Here is a 5,641-nt window from a genome sequence, read left to right as displayed (position 1 = left end):
AGAGAGAAGTGCCAAAGGGGCTGAACCCCTTCCTTCTTGCCTTCCTCCCCTATTTATAGCAAAATAGGGGAGGTGGTTGCCGCCCAGCTCGCCCAGGCGAGCTCAGCTCGCCCAGGCGAGCAGGGTTGCTTCCTCCAGAAGCAACCGCCTTCTGGAGGAATATTCCGGAGGGCCCAAGTGGGCCTGGGTGCTATTTGCACCCCCATTTTTACTAAGTACACCCCCCTCTGCTGTTTTTTTTGGTGATTCTTTTTTCGTAAAGTTACGGAAACTTACGAATTTCGTAACGATACTTGTTTTCTTTCCGTAATGTTACGGAACCTTGCGGATTACATAATCATCCCCTTTTTGACTTACGGAATGTTACGGAACCTCACTTAATTATGCAACGATGCTTCCATTTGATTTCCGGTGTGTCACGGAAACTTACGGATTGTGCATCAATATTTTTTTGGTTTTTCGGCATGTCCTGGAATTTCACAAATTGCCTAATGATGGGTGCCAAGCACCTCACGAGGACCAAAGAATGGTCGCACGTCATCGAGCAAAGGTCCCCGGACGAAATTAGGGTATGACAGATTGGAGATTGTGTTTGGAATAATTTGTTATCACATTGGAATGCACTTGGGTATCGTGCCAAGTTTGCACAAGCAAAAAAAAATTGGACATCTGAAAAGGGTGGATGTATACACACAAGTGGTTCTATTAGCTTGCAGGATCACATCATTCGTTTGGTATATACATTAAAATTATAATACATACTTCTTTGTACTTGTTTAATTTACCACTTAATTTTTATTTTATAATGTTTTTTAATAGTCAAAAGAGCTTGGTCAATTTGCATATGTAGATGAGGTCTTTCAGCAAACTCATTTACGAAATGTTACTAGTCAATTTGTCAATGATAGATCTAGGCAGACACATGTGAGACCATTATCTTGCATGTTTTTTTTTTTAAAAAAAATGTTTATTATATTTATGAAATAATATCTGTTTATGAATGACAGGAAGAATTTTAGGTTAGACTATCTCAAGCTAGGTCTGATTTTGCATCAAGTGTTGGTGAATCACAAATCACTCCTTTACACCCTGCTGAAGAACAAAGACTTAAGACTCGGTGTTGGGTTACAGTTGCGGGACCAAAGCATACAAGATGCCTTTACGGTACTGGAGATGTTGCTCGTAGTTAAAAATGTGGAGATAACAACTTCATGCAACATACACAAAGGTCTTCTAGTCACGCTCAAGATTCAACGAAGATTAACCGACTAAGGGAGGAGCTTCGTCAATCAAAGGAGGAGATCCATGTATTTCAGTTAGTTGTCCTTCAGTTCCTACCTCCTGAAGCGCAAAACATTATTCATCAACATCAACAACATCACCAGTAGTATCAGGACCAACAACAACAATAAGACAATGACCAACCAGATGACTAGCAACAACAACAGAATGACCAACAACCAGATGACCGGCAGAGACACTCTCCCATTGAATATTTTGATTACTGACTTAGCAACATAAAATTATTATTGACATATTACACATTGTGTTTTTCTTTTAGAGTTATTTTCAATTTAACTGAATAATTTATTTTACTATTTGTTTTGGATTTATGAATTTAAGTATTTCGTTAGTTACATTTATCTATTAATAAAATTTTGATGTTAAATAATATAAAATAAAAAAATCCCTAAATTATCGATGTTAAATAATAAAAATGAAAAAAAAACAATTCATGATAAAATAGAATTACCGGTGAATTTTTCAACAGATATTTCCATCATAAATTTCTCACGGAAAATTTCTGTGTAAAATTATCGACGAATATTATCCGTGGGAAATTTCGGACGGAAATATCCGTCGGTAATTTCCCACGGATATTTCCTACGAAAATTACTGGCAGAATGTTTTCAACGGACAACAAAAATTCGTTGATTAAAATTTCCTGCGACCATTTTCCCGACGAATTTTGGTCCGTTGGAAATTTTGAATTATCGATGGATTTTCGGGGTTACCAACGGATTTCTGCCGTCAAAAATACCTTTTCTTGTAGTGATTCAACACATACTTGTTTTGGCATTCCAATTGGAGGTATACCATCCACAATACTCTTGTTTGTTAATACAATTAAAACTATAAATTAATAATGTCAGGACCGGAGAAATTTATTAATTTAGAGAGTTATTAATTTATCGATAAATTAATAATTATTAATTTAAAGATTTTTTAAGTAATTATACTGTACATACCAAACAAAAAGGCAAATTAGTCTATGCCTCTTAGAATTACGTTGCAGCGAACCTTGGGACTCAACGTAAATTAGTAACTACTGTGTTCATATGCATTGGAACAAATGTAAACAAGAGGAACAAATGTGTTCAATGTATTCTTAAGCAAGTTTGACATATATAAATTACATGAATGTGTCAGAGTATTCAAACCATATCTCACAAGATGGCTTCTCATCTAAAAGGTGTTGCAAAATCAACTATGTTAGATCAAATACGTAAGGAGTTGTGTGAGTACAAGAGAGATAATCCTGCAAGCACACAAAAAGACTTGCAGAGATGGCTTGAGGGAAAATTTGAGTTGAAAGTTAGTCAAGGAACAATATCAAACACACTTAAGCGGTCAGATGACTATCTCTCTGCTGAAATAGAAAAGGGAAGAGCAGAGATCAAAAGACATAAACCAATAAAATATCCTGGCATGGAGAAGGTTGTTTATGAGTGGTTTCTCCAGCATCAAGAACATGTGAATATCACAAGAGAATTAATTTTGCAAAAGGCAAGAGATACAATGAAACTCGTGTATCCTCATGATGATTCAGATTTTAACTTCTCTATAGGATGGCTTGGGAAATTCAAGCACCGACATGGCATAAAGTCATTTCATCGTTTTGGCGAGAGTGGATCTGTTGATGTACAAGACATGGAGTAGAAATTGGTATCAATTCGGGAGAAAATTGATCAGTTCCCTATGAAAGATGTTTTCAATATTGATGAAACTGGGTTGTTTTATAGGCTACAAGCTGATCATTCACTGGCAACAAAACAACTTGAAGGAAGAAAACAAGATAAAGAAAGGCTGACGGTAGTTATTTGTTGCAATGAAGATGGCTCTGAAAAAATCCCTCTATGGATTATTGGGAAATATGCAAAGCCTCGTTGCTTCAAAAATGTCAACATGAATAGCTTGGATTGTCAGTATCGAGCTAACAAAAAAGAATGGATGACTAGTGTGCTTTTTGATGAATATGTTCGTTCATTTGACCAAATGATGCATGGTAGAAGAGTTCTACTTGTGGTGGATAATTGTCCAGCACATCGAAGAAATATTGAAGGGCTAAGAAACGTTGAGTTGTTCTTCTTGCCACCCAACATGACATCAAAGATTCAACCTTGCGATGCTGGGATAATAAGAGCTTTCAAGATGCATTACTGTAGAAGGTTTTACCGCAAAATATTGGAAGGTTATGAGGTGGGACAATCTGATCCAAGGAAGATAAATGTCCTTGATGCTATCAATTTGGCAATCCTAGCTTGGATGATAGATGTTCGAAAAGAAACAATAGCGAATTGCTTTCGACACTGTAAAATTCGTTCAGCTAGTGATGTTGCAAGAAATTTGGATGAATCCACTTTTGATGAAGAAACTCAAGACCTCGAGACTATGATCAATCAATGTGGCTATCATAATAAGATGGATATCAACAATCTAATGAACTACCCAGGTGAAAATGAAGCATGTTCGGAGGTTCAGAGTTTAGAAGATATTATGGGTACTATCATTGAGAACAATGCAGAGGATGACGACGAAGATGATACGATGTCTTTGGAGCCTGTTACGCGAAAGGAAGCACTTATGGCGTCAAACACTCTTCACAACTTTATGATACAATACAAAAATACAACACCTGAGCTATTGGATGCAGTAAGAAAAGTTAGAGATGAGCTCCAAATAGACTTGAACTTTAAAGGAAAACAAACAACTATTAAATCATATTTCAATAGAGTGTAATATTTTTTTTCAGTTTCTATGAATTATTAATTTATGATTTTCTTGGGACCAAAAATTATAAAGGGATCTCACGAAAAATTATTATCTTATTATTTTATCGAGTTTTTCAATTTTTTACATTGGCCCAAGTCGCAGCCGGACAAATTTATTATTTTAGAGAGTTTATTAATTTACCGAGTATTAATTTAAAGAGTTTCTACTGTAGATTCAAACTTCTGAAATTCAAATGGCCAAATCTATGATGCCACACCCAACTCTCATCATTGAAATCAGTGGCTAGGCAATGGTGCTCCATAATCTGAATCCTAATCTTGAAGTTTCTATTCTTGGACAAATGAGCCTTTAGGATTAGTCTTCCTTTGATGTCAAACACCTTCAATTGGCTATGCTCCATATTCATTGAGTAGCCTTTCTCCAATAGTTGGCCAAGGCTGAGAAGATTATTCTTCATACTGGGAACATATAGCACATCACTTATGAAGGATTGATGATCATCTCTTCTCTTGATCATCACTTTGCTATTGTCGATAAATTTTATCTTGCTCTTCACCTTTTCATCAAGACTCGTGAACCACTCTCTATGGCCAGTCATGTGATTGGAGCATCTTATGTCCAAATACCAAAGATCAAAATTTTAGTCTTTTGAATTGGTAGTTGCCATCAACAATACATCGTTAGAACTATAACACTCATCTTGTGCCATTTGAGCTTCATCCTCCTTTCTTGGCACTTTCTTACCCCATCACTTGTTAGCAAAATGACCCTATTTTTTATAGTTATAGCATTGGATCCCTTTATTGTTGAATTTCTTCTTGGCACCCTTATTGCTTCCACCATTCCTTTTGTTGTTTTTCTTTATTCTAGTTATGATTCGAATAATTGCTTGATCATTCACTAGAATTCTTCCCTTTGTTCTTCCATTTTCAATTTCCTTTTTTGTTCTTGCTACCATCATTGGAATTTCTTTTGTGTATCTAAGCTTGCACGGCTTGATCAGAAGATCTCAATGAGTTTCTTTCATTGAGCCTCAACTCTCGTGCTTCAAGTATTCGTTGTAGCTCTCCCACCTTCATCCCTTCAAGGTTCTTAGAATCTTGTCGATGACCATCACATCTTTTAGCTTCTCACTATAACTCTTCATTTGATTTGTAAGGATCAATATTCGAGTAAAATAATCAGTCACACTTTCTTGATCCTTCATCTGCAAAATTTCATACTAACTTTGTTGGGTCTGAAACTTCACCTTCTTTAATTTTTAGCACCATCATAGGACTTAGCTAGAATGTCCCATGCCTTCTTTGCAATATTAACGACCATAATTTTCTTTAAAATATTTACATATAAACTCTAATGAGTGATGAACAATGCCTTGCCATCCTTCTTGTTTGCTTCTTGATAAGTTACCCTTTGTGCCTCTATGGGATTCACTCCAAGTTCTTGAACATCTTTGACAATTTCTATAACATCTTGAAAATAAAAGTTGCTCTCATTTGGACACACCACCTATCATAATTCTTGCCACTAAGAACATGTAGAGAAGTTGAGACATTTCCAATGGAAGATGCCATCTTCGTGTGTGGAAGCGTCTAACTCCAAGAACGAACACAACTCTAAATACCAA

General features: G+C 36.0%; 1 pseudogene; it reads left to right on the top strand.

Annotated features, from left to right (window-relative positions):
• Positions 1–2,437: 2,437 nt before the first annotated feature.
• Positions 2,438–4,132, top strand: LOC100781626 (CENP-B homolog protein 2-like; annotated as a pseudogene).
• The last annotated feature ends 1,509 nt before the right edge of the window (positions 4,133–5,641 follow it).

The sequence above is a fragment of the Glycine max genome, chromosome 16, assembly GCF_000004515.6.
Source record: "Glycine max cultivar Williams 82 chromosome 16, Glycine_max_v4.0, whole genome shotgun sequence".
Classification (NCBI taxonomy): Eukaryota; Viridiplantae; Streptophyta; class Magnoliopsida; order Fabales; family Fabaceae; genus Glycine; species Glycine max.
The sequence above is the reverse complement of the archived record's forward strand: the minus strand, read 5'-3'. Positions and strand labels throughout refer to the sequence as shown.